This window comes from Anomaloglossus baeobatrachus, chromosome 1 (genome assembly GCF_048569485.1).
Source record: "Anomaloglossus baeobatrachus isolate aAnoBae1 chromosome 1, aAnoBae1.hap1, whole genome shotgun sequence".
Lineage (NCBI taxonomy): Eukaryota > Metazoa > Chordata > Amphibia > Anura > Aromobatidae > Anomaloglossus > Anomaloglossus baeobatrachus.
The window spans coordinates 826,315,786-826,334,677 of NC_134353.1; the positions used below are offsets into that span (position 1 = coordinate 826,315,786).

General features: G+C 44.3%; 1 long non-coding RNA gene across 1 annotated transcript in view; it reads right to left on the reverse strand.

The window, feature by feature from the left end:
- Positions 1-2,744: 2,744 nt before the first annotated feature.
- LOC142300891 (uncharacterized) overlaps positions 2,745-18,892 on the reverse strand; it is a 444,271-nt gene continuing 428,123 nt past the window's right edge. The window contains exons 4-6 of the long non-coding RNA XR_012752680.1: positions 5,201-5,333; positions 3,786-3,908; positions 2,745-2,952 (exon numbers count right to left, since the gene is read on the reverse strand). This is a non-coding gene — a long non-coding RNA (uncharacterized LOC142300891). The remainder of the gene's footprint in view (positions 2,953-3,785; positions 3,909-5,200; positions 5,334-18,892) is intronic.

The window sequence follows — 18,892 nt, forward strand, 5'->3', positions numbered from 1 at the left end:
CACAAGAGACAAGAAGTCTGACACATAGTTAACGGCTGGAAAGGATGATACAGGAGTATCTCCAAATGAACATCGATGCCATGACTGTGCAACTGGAGCCTTGCTCATTTTGGGCTTCCAATCTTGAAAAATGGCCAGAGTTCTCCAGTTACGCCTTGGAGATCATGTCATGTCCCGCAGCCAGCGTTGTCTCTGAACGTGTCTTCAGTGCTGCTGGCTGTGTGCTGACAGATAAGCGCACACGTCTGTTCAGTGACAATGTGGACAGACTAACGTTCATCAAGATGAACAAGTCATGGATCAGCAAGGACTTTGCTACACCTGGGTCATCCTGGGGACAGTTAAGGCTGGCGTATTTTTTAACCCCTTCAGCCCCCGGGCACTTTCCGTTTTTGCGTTTTTGTTTTTTGCTCCCCTTCTTCTGAGAGGCGTAATATTTTTATTTTTCCATCAATCTTGCCATATGAGGGCTTGTTTTTTGCGGGACGAGTTGTACTTTTAAATGAAACCATAAGTTTTACCATATAGTATACTAGAAAACGGCAAAAAAATTCCAAGTGCGGAAAAATTGCAAAAAAAGTGTGATCGTACAATAGTTTTTGGGATATTTTATTCACTGTGTTCACTATATGGTAAAACTGAGGTATCTATGTGATGCCTCAGGTCGGTGCGAGTTTGTAGACACCAAACATGTATAGGTTTACTTGTATCTAAGGGGTTAAAAAAAATTCACAAGTTTGTCCAATAAAAGTGGCGCACGTTTTGCGCCATTTTCCGAAACACGTAGCGTTCTTATTTTTAAGGATCTATGGCTCAGTGATGGCTTATTTTTTGAGTCTCGAGCTGACGTTTATAATGGTACCATTTTTGCGCAGATGCTACGTTTTGATCGCCTGTTATTGCATTTTGCGTAAAACTTGCGGCGACCAAAAAACGTAATTTTGGCGTTTGGAATTTTTTTGCGACTACGCCATTTACCAATCAGATTAATTGATTTTATATTTTGATAGATCGGGCATTTCTGAACGCGGCGATACCAAATATGTGTATATTTATTTATTTTTTAACCCTTTAATTTTCAATGGGGGGAAAGGAGGGTGATTTGAACTTTTAGGTTTTTTGTTTTTTTTTTTATTTTTTAAAACTTTTTTTTTTACTTTTTTTTTTATTTTACTAGTCCCCCTAGGGGGCTATAGCGATCAGCAATCCGATTGCTGATCGCTATCTGCTGATCACAGCTATACCGCTGTAATCAGCAGATTCAGTCACTTTGGTTTTCCCTCTGCTCTCGGCCGAGGGAAAATGAAAGTGAAACATCGTAGCAGCAGGCGTCATCACATGACCCTGTGCTACGATGGCAACCACCGATAGTCACGTGATAACACACGTGACTTCCGGTGGGGGCGGCGGTGAGTAACAAACATGGCCGCGCGCATTTAAATCTTGCTGCCAGACTTTGGCAGCAAGATTTAAGGGGTTAATGGCCGCGGGTGGAAGTGATTCCACCCGCGGCTAGCAGGCACACATGTCAGCTGTTGAAAACAGCTGATATGTGTGCCGATCCACGCCGCCTGCCCGCGGCAGGGGGCGGGGCTTAACGGGACACGATCCTGGACGGATAGATCCGTCCAGGGTCGTGAAGGGGTTAATGTGCTTGATGCAAATCAACACATCCAGTTTTCAACTGGGGCACAAGTGATTCCACTGAAATGGTGTGTGTGGCCCAATTTTTGGAAAAAAGGGAGACTCTGCTTGGAGTCCCCTTGCGGTGTTTTTAAAAATGAGCCAAGATGAACAAGTCATGGATCAGCAAGGACTTTGCTGCCTACCCCGGTGTCATCCTGGGGAGAGTAAAGGCTTGTGGATTTGGATTGTGCTTCATGAAAATCTACCTGTCAAGTTTGCAACTTAATTGGTGTCTGTGGCCCAATTTTTGGGAAAAAGGTCCCAGAGTCTGGAGGAAGAGTGGAGAGGCCACAATCCAAGCTGCTTGAGGTCTACTGTGAAGTTTCCACAATCAGTGATGGTTTGGGGAGCCATGTCATCTGCTGGTGTAGGTCCACTGTGTTTTATCAAGACCAAATTCAGCGCAGCCATCTACCAGGTAATTTTAGAGCACTTCATGCTTCCCTCTGCTGACAAGCTTTATGGAGATGGAAATTTTATTTTCCAGTAGAACTTGGCACCTATCCACACTGCCAAAAGTACTATTACCTGGTTTAATAACTACAGTATCACTGAGCTTGATTGGCCAGTAAACTCGCCTGACCTAAACCCCATAGAGAATCTATAGGGTATTGTCAAGATGAACATGAGAGATACCAGACCCAACAATGCAGATGAGCTGAAGGCTGCTATCAAAGTAACCCAGGCTTTCATAACACCTCAGCAGTGCCACAGGCTGATCGCCTCCATGTCACGCTGACTTTTGAGTTTTCATTGGCTGCAAACCATAATCATCAACATTAACAGAAATAAACATTTGAAATAGATCATTCTGTGTGTAATGACTCTATATAATACATACATTTCCCTGTTTGTATTGAATGACTGAAATAAATTAACTTTTTGAGGATATTTTAATTTATTGAGTTGCACTTGTAGTTTGTCATGTGTGTATGCCTGGTCCAGCAAAATGGACAAAAGCATCTCTGTGGACTTGAATGTGGTAGGACACATGGGGTTGACTCTGCTATTTTTACTTAGATATTGCAGTGTGGAGAAGTTCATACTTACTCGTTTGGTGGGTATCTCACAAAGTACTGTCTGTTCCTTCATTCTTTCTGTATTGCTTCGAAAATGTTCTTTTTTTCCCGGAAAACCTTTTTTCCCTGATCCATCTCACTTTGTAGATCAACCAGAACATCAATCGTCTTTGAACAATGTCTCCCAACGATCTTACTTGCCGGTTATCGTACAAGTTGCAGGGAGCGTAAAAATATTAAAAATTGTCTGGAGAAAAACAAAATATTAAGTTACTTTGTTGTTAACTTTGTCCAGTGTAAAACTCAGAATGAAAAATATGTCACCTGTTTGGACTATCAAGGCTATGAAGGCACAGAAAAACACAACAGTGACTCATGTATTAATGTCCCAATACACACATACACATATATACAGACATACATCCCTACATCCCTACTTGTACCAAATGACTATGCAGAACTATCCCTGCAAGGAAGAGGAGAAAATTCAAGAAAGGTCTACAGTTGCATGTCTTGTCGGAGGACAGCTTCTGCATGGTATGTATCCTCTTGTGATGGTGTCGGTGGTCAGAGAGAGTATGTCCAGATTTCGGGCTTTTTAAGCCCAGCAGAAATGAGAGCAAATGAAGTGCCAGGTAAGAAAGATGTATTTTCCCCCACCAACTGACTAAAGTTCATCCCCTCATTCTTAGATTAGTGTTATGATGCACCTTTGTTACCTTAGCTGATAAACAAATAAAACTTAACTACTGTGCATCAGGTATGCAGGCTTTATCTGTCACAAACTTATAACTTTGCTCCAGCAGGCACAGTATTGCAGAGCTTGGAAATCATCTATATTACAGACCTGTGCAAGAGTGTTGGATCTCAGATAATTTTGGATGTGAGGGTCAACCAGGTGAAGAGGCTGTTTAGGGGCTTTTTAAAAATAGGATTTCTGGAGGGGGGGAATCTGTCAATTTTAAACTACAATACTCCAACTGATGACAGCTTGTTGTTGCCTATAGGCAGCTTTGCTAACGTGAGCAAATCCTTGCTGCAGTGACAGTCAAGTGACCGCCAAGTTCCCCTGACTGTTACCAGTGCTGTTCACTGGGTGGCCACCCTGGTGGATGCTTGCTACTACGTCAAGGTGCCATGGTTACTTCCATCACCGAAGTGTGGCCGAGTCCCCTCTTCATCACAGCTACAGTACCACCAAACCTAAAAATGGAAACAGAGTGTTAGTCCATTATTCAAAGCTATTGTATTCAGACAGAGCTGCCTGCTTTGAACAACATTTTTTTTCAAAATAAATGCTTCGGATTCCCAGGATAGACACTGAACAGTATGGGTGAGCTGCTTCAAGTGTAAATGGCTGGAACTGGCAGTAGCAAGTCTAGCTGGCATACCTCCAACTCGATTCCAAATCCAACTATGAGCTTTTTAAATGCAGCATCTAGATTGTCTACCACTGGAGCAGAAAATTAGCTCCTGTGTGGGAACTGTTATAACAGTCAGTCAAAGAATCAGTGCCCGGTGGAAGCGCTGAGTGGGCACCTAAGGAGCACAGCCATCTTTCATCAACATCACCCCTTTGAAAACAAGCAAAACATTGTAAACTTAAACAAGTCAGGCACCTGGCACTGGTTTTTGAGCACTTTGTTGGATGGTGTTCATATCTGTTTTAATTGGATGCTGTGTGGTGGATCTCGGGCAATGAGCAATGTGATGGTTAACTGGGTAAACAGCCTGTTTTGGGGCCTTTTTAAACATTGCATGCTGTCTTGTGGATCTCTGTCATGCTGTATAGGGGCCTTTTTACAATTTTGTGGTCTGTTGTGGAACTCTGTCAATCTTGCACTGTGAGGAACTTGGAATATAGGCTACATTGGGCAAATTTGTTAAGCATCTTGCTCTGTGCGGAAACTCTGGTAATCTTGTGTGAGTAAGGCAACTGTTTAAAAAGGCTCTACTGTGGCCTCAATTTGAAATTTACACTCTTTAGTTAAACTGGCAATCTTGATTTTGTAGGTGAACTGGGAATACAGGCTCTGTAAGGGCCCTTCTTTAAATTGTCTGTGGAGAATCTCTGAAATCCATCTCTGGGGGGTATCTGTGAAAATTTAGAGTTTCTTCATTTACTTGGTATGTAACCAAAATTACTAGGGTGACAGAAGCCGTTTAAGTCATTTACCTATCCTAATTTGTTTACAAGGCAATTGGCATACTCTTACTCCCATTCAGGTTCCCTTTATAGCCCTTACTACAACCATTATACAGCCTTGAACTTGGCCTCCCTATTGACTTGTATGGGGTTCGTTATTCTGGGTTAACTTTTGTGTCAAGTTAGCTTGACGATCCCGATTTCTCCCCCTCAATGCTGGTTTGGCAAACCCGAATATCCACGGTTTTGCTCATTATTAATTATTATGTATATCTACACTTCACAGTATGACTTCTCCAGTCCTGTATACTGGGTGTCATTCTCATTGAAGAAAGTTTTTTCAGCTCACCATGTTATGTTGGAGGAAGTGGTTCCAGGGCGGTGCACGGACAAGGCTTTGGGGTAAGCTTGTAGCAAAGAGAGTTAAATCCAGCTACACGTCCTTCAGGAATATGGTTTAAAAGTGCATTTATTTCATTCTCCTGAAAAGCAAAATTGGGAACAAGACAATGAGAGGAGCTGAGCCTCCGTGTCAGCCATGTTCAAAGGGATTCCATGCACTCTTGCCACATCATTCATAAATAACCTGGAAAGCATCTCGGCATTAGGTGACCCTGAAAACAGAACAAAGTGGGCTTGTTTACTGAATTGGTCGACTACCACCCAAATAACAGTTTTCCCACCAAAGGCAAACCACTAATGAAATCCATGGACAAATGTGTCCACGGTCTTTCTAGAATTGGCAATGGAGTCAGTTCCCTGGCCGTCTGGCTATGACAGACTTTAGCGCGTGTGCAAGTTTTACAGTTTTCATTGTTATGCATAGATGATCACCAAAAGAGTCTAGGAATAACTTTTTGGGTAGCTGTGAGCTGCATGGGACTGCTAAAAATGGAGCCATGGAATTCCTGCAACAGATGTAATGTCTGGTACAGAGGAACAAACCATTTGGACCCTGGAGAAGCGGAAGGATCTAAAGACTGTCCTACTCCAAGGATACCATAGAAACCATAGTATACTGAGGAAGAATGGAGGATGCAGGTTCTGAAGTAGAAACAAAATCAAGGCTGCATGACAAAGCGTCAGCCCTTATGTTTTTAGACCCCGGCCTAAAAGTGATAGTCCTTATTTTTCTGTAGATTCAATTTGTCTATCTGGTCTGCCTTGGGTCAGTCAACTACTTGGCACATTCAATATAAGGTAAATTTTTATGATCTGTTACAACTGTGTTTTGAAGAATAGTTCTCTCCAATAAATATATACATTCTTCAAAAGCTAATTTGAAAGCAAGCAATTCGCAACTCCCAACATCATAATTTTTTTAAGCAGATGAGAATTTCTTAGAGAAAATGGCACATGACAAGTTGGTCAACGTTTTGGAACCTTGAGACAATAAAACTCCTACCCTGATTGTAGAAGCATCCACCTCCACAATGAATGGCTTCTGGATATCTAACTCGATAAGATATGGAACATACATAAAATACTTTTTCAATTAATTAAATGGCAAAAATTTGAATGGGTTCTTCCAACCTAACTGTCCCTAATACTAGTCTCAAAACCAGTCCTGAATCAATAAAGTTGCTACAGACCCACAGTTAATGAAAGTGAATGCTGGAAAAGACTGATTTTGGAATAAAAATTCCATGTTTCACAGTACTTTATCTGAGGAGTAAAAAGGTACCTGGAAGTCCGGGTGACCTCCTCGATAATCACCCAGACTAAAGGGTTTTCCCAACAACTTGCTTGCATGATGATGTGCAAAGTAGTCCTTGTAGAAATGTTCAGCACATACACAATAGTGGCAGAGTCCAAAATCATGTTGTCTCTTCTCAACAGCCCTAGAGCTGGCTGCTCCTACCTCCATAGGTTCAAACTCAGGTAAGTGGATTGGTTTGGGAAAAGTGAATGAGACTCCCTGTCTGTCGCTCATCACATCCCTCCTGAATTCTATGATCCAATGATCCATACGAATAGCATGAGACATTGTCTTCCCAAAGGAACAAGGTGGCGTATGCAGAGCCAGATTGTCCTAATAAGTATCTGAGAGGTCTTTGTAGAACTGGTACTTGAGAGCAGCATCATTCCCCAAAACTTCAGAGGACCATTGCAGGAACTAGGAAATGTAGTCCGCAGCAGTATGGCAACGCTGTGTCCGGACCATGATCTTTGCCTCTGACATCTGGACCACGTCAGTATCGTCAGGATTGTCCTAAACCATCCCTAGTGCATCAAAAAAGTAGTCAACAAAAGATCGTTCTGGGCCTATTAGAGACAAAGAAAATGCTCAAGTTTGAGGGCCACCTCACAATGGAGACATTATTGCCAACTGCTCAGACTCATTCTTTGATGAAAGGGGTTGCAGGGTAAAAAAAAAAAACCTGCAGCTCTCCATGAACACCCTAAAATGGTCTTTCTCCCCTGAACATTTGTCATGAAGGGCCATTACAAATTCGGGACAGTCCATCTGCACATCAGGGGATGCAGGTATCACAGTCACAGCCAGAAGCGGGGCGCTCTAGGAAGTCTTCATAAAGCTAGAAACCTGTTCTGCACCTGTGATTGCAATTATTCAAGATTATGATAGTCCATCGTCAAATTCTGAATTATTTGTACAGAAGTAAGAGACATGTGACACTTTTCAAAAAGGGAGAAAAGGGGTGCTCGAGTAGTATTCCAGTCTAGAAGCAAATTATCGTAAGAACTTGACACTCCCTTGTTATGCAGTATAATAATGATTTTATTTAAAAATTGTAATCTGTTGCATATATCTAATTTGAAGTTTCTGCCTATTTGGCCTTCATCCAAACTATAATTAATACAAAATATATAGTCAGGCTCAAAAATACAAATAAATGTACATATATAAATAGAGAAAAAAAAGATATTACTAAATGCAAACGTAACATGTTGTTACATGAAAGAAAAAGATTTACTTATTATGGTCACTGTTGTCAAGAAAACCATAATCACAGCAAACGTGTAATACAGAGAAAAGTATACAAGAGACACAGTGCACATGCATGTTATTCATAATCAACACAATTAATGTATATAGATTCATGGAGTCATGTGTGAACATTTTTAGCTTTATGGGAATACATTTATATAGTATGTATGTCTATGAACATGAGTGAATCCTCAGCATCAAGTCCTGTGACGAGTATTTTATTGGTTCTTCTCTTCTCTTATTCTTTTAGCCTCACATTTTCACTCTATTTATCAATTGTTATTTGTTGTTTTTCTTTCTTTTTACTTTTTTTATTTTTATTATATTTTATATTTCCTTTTCTATTTTTATTCTTTATTTATTTTCATTTTTTATATTCATTTTTATTTTTATTTTCATATATTTTTTTTATTTTTATTTCCCCCATTTTTTTCTTTTTTCTTTATTTTTTATTTTCTTTTTTCATTTTTTTTATATTTATTGTCATTTAATCAATTAATTGCATTCTACTGCTTCATGCTGCGATTGTCAGCATACATCTGACTATGTGCAACCATTCAAGTCAATGGGTGCGTGCAGAACATTGGAGAAGATGGAGAAATTAAGTTCTCCTTCTTCTCTGCACCTGTGGTCCAATTGTTGCATGTGAGAGAATGTGAAAACAGGAAATAACACTCGATTAGCGCACACAGCAGAGTTTGAGCCGAGTGTCATTTGCATATAGCAACCGATTCTCTCACATGTGAGCATACCCTAATACAGATTGTGAGAAGCACAAGGACAAGAGAAGTGGTAGTAGGTAATGTTTATGTCATGATTCCTCAGTTGTGTTCAGTTTGTGCTGGATTGTCAGATGGGTGAGTTCAGTTGTCCAATCTAGAGCCGGGGCATGCTATCAGGGATTGGAGTGACAGCTCATTCATCCAATCTCATTCTGGGAGGTGCTGCAGTATTGCATATGTTTCCTGTTTCTTGTAATTGCACAGCTTTTTAGCTCAGCAGTTTTTCCCAGAACACTGCAATTCTTAGGGTACCGTCACACTAAGTGACGCAACCAGAGATCCCACCAGCGATCTGACCTGGCAGGAATCGTTGCTTCATCGCTACATGGTCGCTGGTGAGCTGTCAATCAGGCAGATCTCCACAGCGATCAGAGATCAGCCACCAGCGACCTGTGTAACGACGCTGTGCTTGGTAACCATGGTACACATTGGGTTACTAAGCAAAGCGCTTTGCTTGGATACCCGATATGTACCTTGGTTACTAGCGTCCGCAGCTGCCAGAAGCTGGCTCCCTGCACACGTAACCATGGTACACATTGGGTTACTAAGCAAAGCACCTTGCTTGGATACGTGATAAGTACCTTAGTTACCAGCTTACCGCAGGCTGCCAGAAGCCAGCTCCCTGCACATTCAGATCGTTGGCTCCTGCTGTCAAACACAGCGATGTGTGCTTCACAGCGGGAGAGCAACGAAAAAAAAAATGGTCCAGGACATTCAGCAATGACCGGCGACCTCACAGTAGGGGCCAGGTTGTTGCTGGATGTCACACACAGCAACATCGCTAGCAAGATCGCTGTTGCATCACAAAAACCATGACTCAGCAGCGATGTCGCTAGCGATGTCACTTAGTGAGATGTGGCCTTTAGTCTTCTGCTAATTTGTGCTACTTGGCCTCTTGCATCTGTTCTCTGGAAATTGATCTTTTGCTGCCTAATCTTTGACTTTCTTTGACCATCCTTTTGCCTAGTCATTCAGCTCTGATCCTCTACCCTTCAGGTATTCTGACTCAAGACTGTTACCTGACTTCTCCTCTGCCTATGTTCTTAATCTTGACGTGATCTCCTGGTACCTGACCTGACCCTGAAACATTTGACTATCCTGCCTCATGACTTGTCCAGGTAATGACTAGCAGCACAGCAAAACTGGCTGTAACTTTTTTCTTATTTTCGTCAGCATGGATCCTGTGCATACACTTGGTGTTGAATGTGACAAATAATTCAGGAGCAAAAATTCATGAGAACCTGGCACTTCCCTGTTATGCGATACAATAACAATTTTATTTCAAAATTTGAATACGTTGAATATATCTAATTTGACATTTCGTCCTGTTTGGCCTTCATCAGAAAGATAATCAATACCAAATAATATAATTGTCATGAGAAAATAGTGCTGGTCGGACGTGTCCCATAGTATAACATTGGGCCTAGTGCTATACAACAAAACATCGGCTAGCACTTGGTCGTGAATCTCTATAGATTCACTGCACAGTACCACTTCTCTTGTCCTATACACTGTTTGTAATTCTCAATACTTGTATTTTGTATACATGCGATGAACAGTTCCACTTCTCCTGTCCAGTATACTATCAGTAATTTACAATATCTGTATTATTCTTTATATGTACACTGCACAGTACCACTTCTCCTGTCCTTTATACTGGGTGTAATTCTCAGTATCTGTATTATTCTGTATATAAAGTGTATATATACACACACTGCACAGTACCCTTTCTCCTGTCCTGTATACTGGGTGTAATTCTCAATACCTGTAGTATTCTGTATATATACACTGCATAGCACCACTACCCCTGTCCTGTATACTAGGTGAAATTCTCAGTGTCTGTATTATTCTGTATACATACAGTGAGCAGTACCACTTCTCCTGTCCTGTATACAATGTGTAATTCACAAGGAATGCGGTAGGGGTATCCAGCAACGACATTCCAAAAAATTCATAAAAATTGTGTTTATTCAATCCATTAAAAATAGTGCTAGTATTAAAGACATGAGAATGCATTTCGAACAAACAGTCCTTATTCTGAGACTCAGAATAAGGACTGTTTGTAAGAAATGTGTTCTCACGTCTTTCATACTAGTGCTATTTTTAATGGATTGGATAAACACATTTTTTTGGGGGGGGATATCATTGCTGGATACCCCTTCTACAATTCTTGTGACTATGTGGCTGATTTCACTGTGTCTTTGCATCATCTGATGAATGTAAGCAGCCACGGGATCTGGTGAGCTGGATATTTTTCTTGTTTATGTGTAATTCACAGTATCTGTATTATTGTGTAAATATATGCACTGCCCCATACACTTCTCCTGTCCTGTATACTGGGTGTAGTTTTCAGTATCTGTATTATTCTATATTCTACCAACTATTGGGAGAAGCTTGTGGAAGGATATCCAAAACATTTTACCCAAGCCATACAGTATAAGGGCAATGGTACCAAATACTAATGAATAGTGATGAGCGAGCATGCTTGTAACTACTCGGTACTCGCACGAGTATCGCTGTACTCGGGCTGCTCGGCGGGGACCGAGTAATCTCGCGATACTCGTGCTGTACTCGTGGTCTTCATCCCTGCATGTTGGCGCTCTTTTGAGAGCCAGCCCTCATGCAGGGATTGGCTGGCAGACCACTGCAATGCCACAGCCCTGTTAGTTGTGGAATTGCAGTGATTGGCCGGCCTGCACAGCGTGACCGAGCCTTTATACCGGCCGGCGCGCTGTGCTCTGCTCACAGCTATCCAGACAGTGAGTGCAGGGAGAGTGTCGCTGATTCAGGGAAAGCTTTGCGGCCCTTTATAGCTTTTTCAGTTGCAGGGCTGCAAACAGTGTGACCAAAAGTCCTTCTCAGGACTATTCTAGTTGTATACAGGCAGGCAGGGTATAGCCAGGTCGGAGTACAGTAGCAGAGTCCTTCTCAGGACTATTGTTGCTATATACAGGCAGGGTATAGCCAGGTCTGAATACAGGCTAGTGACCAGAAGAGTCCTTGTCAGGACTATTGTACCAGTATACAGGCAGGCAGGCAGGCAGGGTATATATAGCCATTCCTAGTGGTGACCGTATACCAGCCTTCATCATATCTGGGGCTGGTGTACACAGTGTAAAACAGTCCAGATAGTGTCTGACTTGTCTGTAATTGTCGCTACCCAAAAAAACCTGTTAGGTTCTTATTGCGTCCGTGCTTGGTTTTTAAAACCGCACGTGTGTGCCTGTCGGTGGCAGCGTACAGGTGCACTTGTGTGCAATTTCCACAAACTTTGATATAACGCACAAGTAGTGAATATACACGTCAGCAGTGCACAGCATTGCAAAATGCGCAAGGGCATTGGCAAGGAACAAGGAAGTGGACGTGATGGTGGTGCAGGCAGAGGCCGAGGTCGTGGGCAAGCTCTAATTTCGCCACAACAAAGGGCCACATCTAGTCGCTCGCACGTCCTGTCCCAAATTCTTGGGGACCGCAGCAGTACACCGCTCTTGAACCAAGACCAGTGTCAACAGGTTGTTAGTTGGATAGCAGATAATGCTTCCAGTCAGATTGGCACCACCACAAACACTCTGTCTTCCACACGGTCAAGTGTCAGTAGCCGTGATACTGCACCGCACATTTCTGAACCTGATCCTCCTTCCTACCACCAGGCTGAGTACACGTCCTCCTCGGACATTAATGATCCCACACTTGGACACTCGGAAGAGCTGTTCACGTTTCCATTCACACATTCTGGCCTCTCGCCAGCTCATATTGAAGTGGGTCATGAGGAGATCGTCTGTACAGATGGCCAAATATTTGAGCAGCCACGTTCTCACGAAGTTGGCAACGTGTCTCAACAAGGGGTGGACGATGATGAGACACAATTGTCAGGAAGTCAGGAGGAGGAGCAGGGTGCGGAAGAGGAAGACGACGTGGTGGATGATCCAGTAACTGACCCAACCTGGCAGGAGGATATGCAGAGCGAGGACAGCAGTGCACAGGGGGAGGGAGGCATAGCATCACAACAGGCAGTAAGAAGCAGGGTGGTGGCCCCAGGCAGAAGTCAGGCAACTGTTCCCCGGAACAACACAACGACACAAGGTGCCTGTACAAATGTTAGGTCTTCCCGAGTCTGGCAGTTTTTTAAGTTAGATCCAGATGATTCAAAAAAGGCCATTTGCAACACCTGCCGTGCCAGCATCAGCAGGGGTACCAAAACTAGCAGCCTGACCACCACCAGCATGATCAGGCACATGTCAGCCAAGCACCCGACTTTGTGGGAAGTACAACAGAGTCGAGGAGCAGTGCTTGCTGATGTCACTGCTACGTCTTCGCTGGTTGTGCATGCGAGCCAATCCCCTGTCCATGCTGCCTGCGAACAAGCCTCCTCCACTCCTGCACCTGCAGTTGCCTACGCAGAAAGAAAACGATCATCAAGCACGTCCTTGTCCCAGCGCAGCGTTCAGTTATCCATTCAGCAAACCTTTGAACGCAGGCGCAAATACACTGCCAACACCCCACATGCCACAGTTCTAAATGCTAACATTTCGCGACTGCTTGCGCTGGAAATGTTGCCTTTTAGGCTGGTGGAGACAGAAGCATTCCGTGACCTGATGGCGGCAGCTGTCCCACGTTACTCGGTCCCCAGCCGCCACTATTTCTCCCGGTGTGCCGTCCCCGCGTTGCATAACCACGTTTCACAAAACATCACACGTTCCCTGAACAACGCTGTTTCACCCAAGGTCCACCTAACCACAGACACGTGGACAAGTGCTTGTGGGCAAGGCCGCTACATCTCGTTGACGGCACACTGGGTTAATATTGTGGAAGCTGGGACCCAGTCTGAGCGAGGGACGGAACACGTCCTTCCCACACCAAGGTTTGCAGGCCCTACCTCAGTCAGTGTTTCACCCACACTCTACAGCTCTGGAATGTCATGCTCTTCAGCCTCCTCCTCCTCCTGCGCATCCTCATCCACTGTACCCTCCACACCAGTCACAAGCTGGAAGCACTGCAGCACTGCCTCGGCGAAGCGGCAACAGGCTGTGCTGAAGCTAATCTGCATAGGTGACAAACCCCACAATGCAGAAGAGCTGTGGACAGCTCTGAAACAGCAGGCAGATCACTGGCTCACACCTCTGAACCTAAAGCCAGGAAAGGTCGTGTGTGACAATGGCCGGAACCTGGTGGCGGCTTTGAGGCGAGGCCAGCTGACACATGTTCCATGCGTGGCCCATGTGCTCAACCTCGTGGTTCAGCGGTTTCTAAAGTCATACCCAGAGCTGTCTGATCTGCTGGTAAAAGTTCGCCGCCTGTCTGCACATTTTCGAAAGTCACCTACTGCTTCAGCCGGCCTTGCCGGCTTTCAGCGCAGTTTGCATTTTCCGGCTCACAGACTGGTGTGTGATGTCCCCACGCGTTGGAATTCAACTCTGCACATGTTGGTCAGGATATGTGAGCAGAAGAGGGCAGTTGTTGAGTACCTGCATCACCTAAGCCGTCGGGAAATGGGTCAAACTCCACACATAACACCTGAGGAGTGGAGATGGATGTCAGACCTATGTACCATCCTCCAAAACTTTGAGGACTCCACCAAGATGGTGAGTGGTGATGACGCCATTATTAGCGTCACCATACCGCTACTCTGCCTTCTAAAACGGTCTCTGCTGAAAAACAAACATGATGCATTGCAGGCGGAGCGCGATGAGTTGCAGCAAGAAACAGTAGTGGGTGTGGGTGATGATAACACACAGCCCAGCCTCGTCTCATCACAACGTGCAGTGGAGGACTATGACGAGGAGGAGGATGAAGACATGGAGCAACTCTCCGGCCAAATTGAGGATATGACATGCACACCAGTCATATCCTCGGTTCAGCGTGGCTGGCCAGAGGACAGGGTAGATGAGGAGGAGGAGGAGGAGGAGGAGGACAGCATGTTCAGTCATCTTGTTGGTCAGGCTACTGAAGTCCTGGCTGTTAAGAGTCTGGCGCACATGGCTGACTTTATGGTAAGCTGCCTGTCTCGTGACCCTCGCGTTAAGAACATCTTCGCCGACAATCATTACTGGTTGGTAACACTGTTAGACCCACGCTACAAAGAGAACTTTTTGTCTCTTATTCCCGTGGAGGAGAGGTCAACCAAAATGCAGCAGTTCCGGAAGGCCATAGTCACGGAAGTAGGCAAAGCATTCCCCTCACAAAACGCTAGCGGCATAGGTCAGGAATCAGTGGACAACCGAGGCGTACAGCCGAGAGAGGCACAAGTCCAATCCGCCAGAGGTAGGGGAACAGTCTTTAAGATGTGGGACAGTTTTCTCAGCCCCTCACGTACCACAGCCCCTGAGGTGCGGGGTAGTGCCACAAGAAATCCTAAGTTTGCCCAGATGCTGAAGGAGTACCTTGCAGATCGAACAACCGCACTCCGACATTCCTCTGTGCCTTACAATTATTGGGTATCCAAGCTGGACACGTGGCATGAATTGGCTCTCTATGCCTTGGAAGTCCTGGCCTGCCCTGCTGCTAGCGTTTTGTTAGAGCGTGTTTTTAGTGCCGCAGGTGGAATCATTACAGATAAACGCACCCGCCTGTCAACTGAAAATGCTGACAGGCTGACTCTGATCAAGATGAACAAGGGTTGGATTGGGCCAGACTTCACCACACCACCAGCAAATGAGAGCGGAATTTAAAGTTTGCCATGTACCTCCACTCACCCATGGGTACACACTTCTGGACTTTGGATAATCGCTGGACTGCTCCTCCTTCTCCTCATGCGCCACCATGATGATGACCATTACAAATTGCAATACTTAGGCCTTTGTTTCAGGTATACCCCCAGTGGTAAATTTTTTCGCCCATTCTTTGCAGAATGGACATTACAACGACAGGAGACCCGCTCCTTTGCAATGGGAACAATGTTTTGAGGCCCTCATGCACGTCTCTATCCAGGGACAACGTGGAGCCTCCCAATTTTTGGCTGCCCTGCCTAAGGGCTATACTATAATATACCCACTTCCTGACAATGGACACTTAATGTTTTGAGGCCCTCATGCACGTCTCTACCCAGGGACAACGTGGAGCCTCCCAATTTTTGGCTGCCCTGCCTAAGGGCTATACTATAATACACCCACTTCCTGACAATGGACACTTAATGTTTTGAGGCTCTCATGCACGTCTCTACCCAGGGACAACGTGGAGCCTCCCAATTTTTGGCTGCCCTGCCTAAGGGCTATACTATAATACACCCACTTCCTGACAATGGACACTTAATGTTTTGAGGCCCTCATGCACGTCTCTACCCAGGGACAACGTGGAGCCTCCCAATTTTTGGCTGCCCTGCCAAAGGGCTATACTATAATACACCCACTTCCTTCCAATGGGCACTTCAGGTTTACAGGCCCTCATGCACGTCTCTATGCAGGGGCATTGGTGAACCTCACAATTTTGGACTGCCCTGGCAAAGGAAAATACTACAAAGACTCACTTCCTCAAAATGGGCACATTAGACTCAAGAGGCCTTCATGTACGTCTCTTCTCAGGGACATCGGAGTGCCACACAATGTTTTCACGTAAAATCTTTCATGTATTAATCTCAAAAAGTAACATACACCAGCTCTATCTTACTATTGGGTATGTGCCCTTAACATTTCTGCCATGAAAAATCATTTTGGGGTCATTTTGGAAGGTTTTCTGGTGAGTCCGTAAAAATGGCGTGAAACGCGGACAAAATTTGTTCACAGCTGTGACTTTTGAGTGATAAATGCTTCAAGGGGTCTTCCCCATGCTGTTGCCATGTCATTTGAGCACTCTTCTGAGACTTTTGTGACATTTTTAGGGTTTCTACATGCTGCCGGTGGTCATTTCACAAAAATACTCGGGTCTCCCATAGGATAACATTGGGCTCGTTGCTCGGGCCGAGTACACGAGTATCTTGGGAGGCTCGGCCCGAGCTTCGAGCACCCGAGCTTTTTAGTACTCGCTCATCACTACTAATGAAATGTATGTAAAGTTTTGACTTTGCAGAATATAATAAAAAAAGGCCTTAATACATTCTCTCTCTCATTTTTTCTGGCATTTGGCAAATACAAATAATTTTGGTTCCTAATTGACCTAAAACAGGAAAGGTTTATTCCAATTTCATGTCAGATAGTCAGAAAATCCTGCAGATGTGTCTTTCTTGAATGTAAAATTTTGGTTTCAACTGTACATATGTATGAAGTTCTGGAACTTCTCATATGGTAGATATAGTATCTAGTATCTATCTGTTATTGATTCACTGTTGGGCTAATACACAACTCTATCTCACTATATTCCATAATAATGTCTGTAAGGTGTTTCAGTAAGCTGTCCTTTACTGCCCCCCTTTTACTTTAATGGAAGGAGGGATCTTTCACTGTCATTATCTGTACTCCAAAAGAGTATGTTCTGATATCAATGCAGCTGAAGGGAGACTAGACAAGGAAGGAAATGCAAGGGTATGGAAGCCACTTACATGCAATATTGTTTTTCCCAAGAATTAAAACATCACCAAATAATTAACAAAGTTTCATGACTTTAATTTGTACAGGGTTAATTAAATACCTTTGCCTCCACACAGTGAATTAAGTACCAGTGCATGATACTTATGTGTGATTATTATTATTATTTATTATTATAGCGCCATTTATTCCATGGCGCTTTACAAGTGAAAGAGGGTGTACATACAACAATCATTAACAGTACAAAACAGACTAATATAGGAAGAGAGAGGACCCTGCCCGCGAGGGCTCACAGTCTATAGGGAATGGGTGATGATACAATAGGTGAGGACAGTGATAGTTTAATCTTGGTAGTTGTGGAGACACGGGGCTCAGTGGGCGCTCTCGTCCACTAAAACCCGCCGCCTTTAGAAAGACAGCGTGGCTCAGGGCTCATCCCAACTGAACGCCGGCCTCCCTAACCGTGGGCGTAACACTACTCAGACAACACAGGGTGAGGGAACCACAATAATTAGACTTTATTGGATCCCCAAACAATTAACAGCACATAACACATAACCAGCAAAACACACAAATGTAACAGGCAACAGAGTCTCACCCTTCCGCTGGCTCACCAGGGATTTAGAATGTCCATGCCTCACAGGTTCCAAGCTGTCTGAGGTCTGCAAAGTCTGTAACAGGTGACTGAACTGTCCCAACCTGCGTGTCCTCCTTAGGTAGTCCTGGTTTGATGTTACAATCCTGGCAGCCGGAGTCGAAATCCCTAGGCTGTGGATATGGTCTCCAACCGGATCCGGAGTCCCTAGATTGAAGCCATAAGATGTCCTGATCCTCCAGTCAGCTCCAAAGAGCTTAGACTGAATCCATCAACCATCAACAACCCCTGGTGGCTTAAAGAAATCCTTTTTATAGCCACAACCTTCCACTTGGATACACTGCGTCCTCATCGATTGGTTGGACAAGATTGCTTCTCCCATTGGAGGAATTTCAAGCTGCATGGACAATGTTCATTTAAATTATGTGCATAGAAAGACTGAGGGTGTACATGTAAACTGGGAGTCACCGCCTAGACAATGGCTACTAAGGTAATTACATTATCAATACACCACTACAATACAATGGTTACTGGAAATGTCTGGAGAACAATACGTCTAGCTTTCAGTGGCCAACACAATTACATTGAGTCAACAAGAGTCTTGTAAAAACAATGAGGGACTTCTCCACCATCTATAGACAATCTATCATGCTGTCTGGCTGGATTTTAAGAAACTTTAACCCATGAGAGTCCATGTCGTCACATTCCTCCCCCTTCTTAATATTAGCCAGACATGATAGGCTTCCGATCATCCTTCTCCTCTTGACGGCATTGCTCTTTTTAATGGTGAGGTCAGCAACAGAGGGTCGCATCTATTCACCTCCCCCTGATTACCTCCCCCAAGTTGAGCAGCCATATTGTGGACAAGCACTAAGGTGGGGTCCATGAGTTGGGCCTGCACAAATCTCCCACTATCAATCCTCCCCCAGTCAATAGCCACAGTATGGTTAGGCTTACTCACGGTTCTTGGCTCAGAAGTGGATGATGGAGACCGGGAATGCAAACCATCCCTGGAAAAGATGTTAGAAAGATCCACATCAGGGTCCTGCTTGGCTTGGAGGTGGGTGATGGCTTCTTCAAACTGACTGGATAGTCCTTGTACTAGGTCATTCTCCAAAATGACTGGTGTGAGCAGGTAATTCACAAGCCCCACTTTCACTTCCCTTTGAGTGGTATCCGAAACAACAGGCTTGGTGGGGCCATCCATGAACCCCACTTCAACTTCCTCCTGGCTAGTCCCCGAAACAACAGGTGTGGG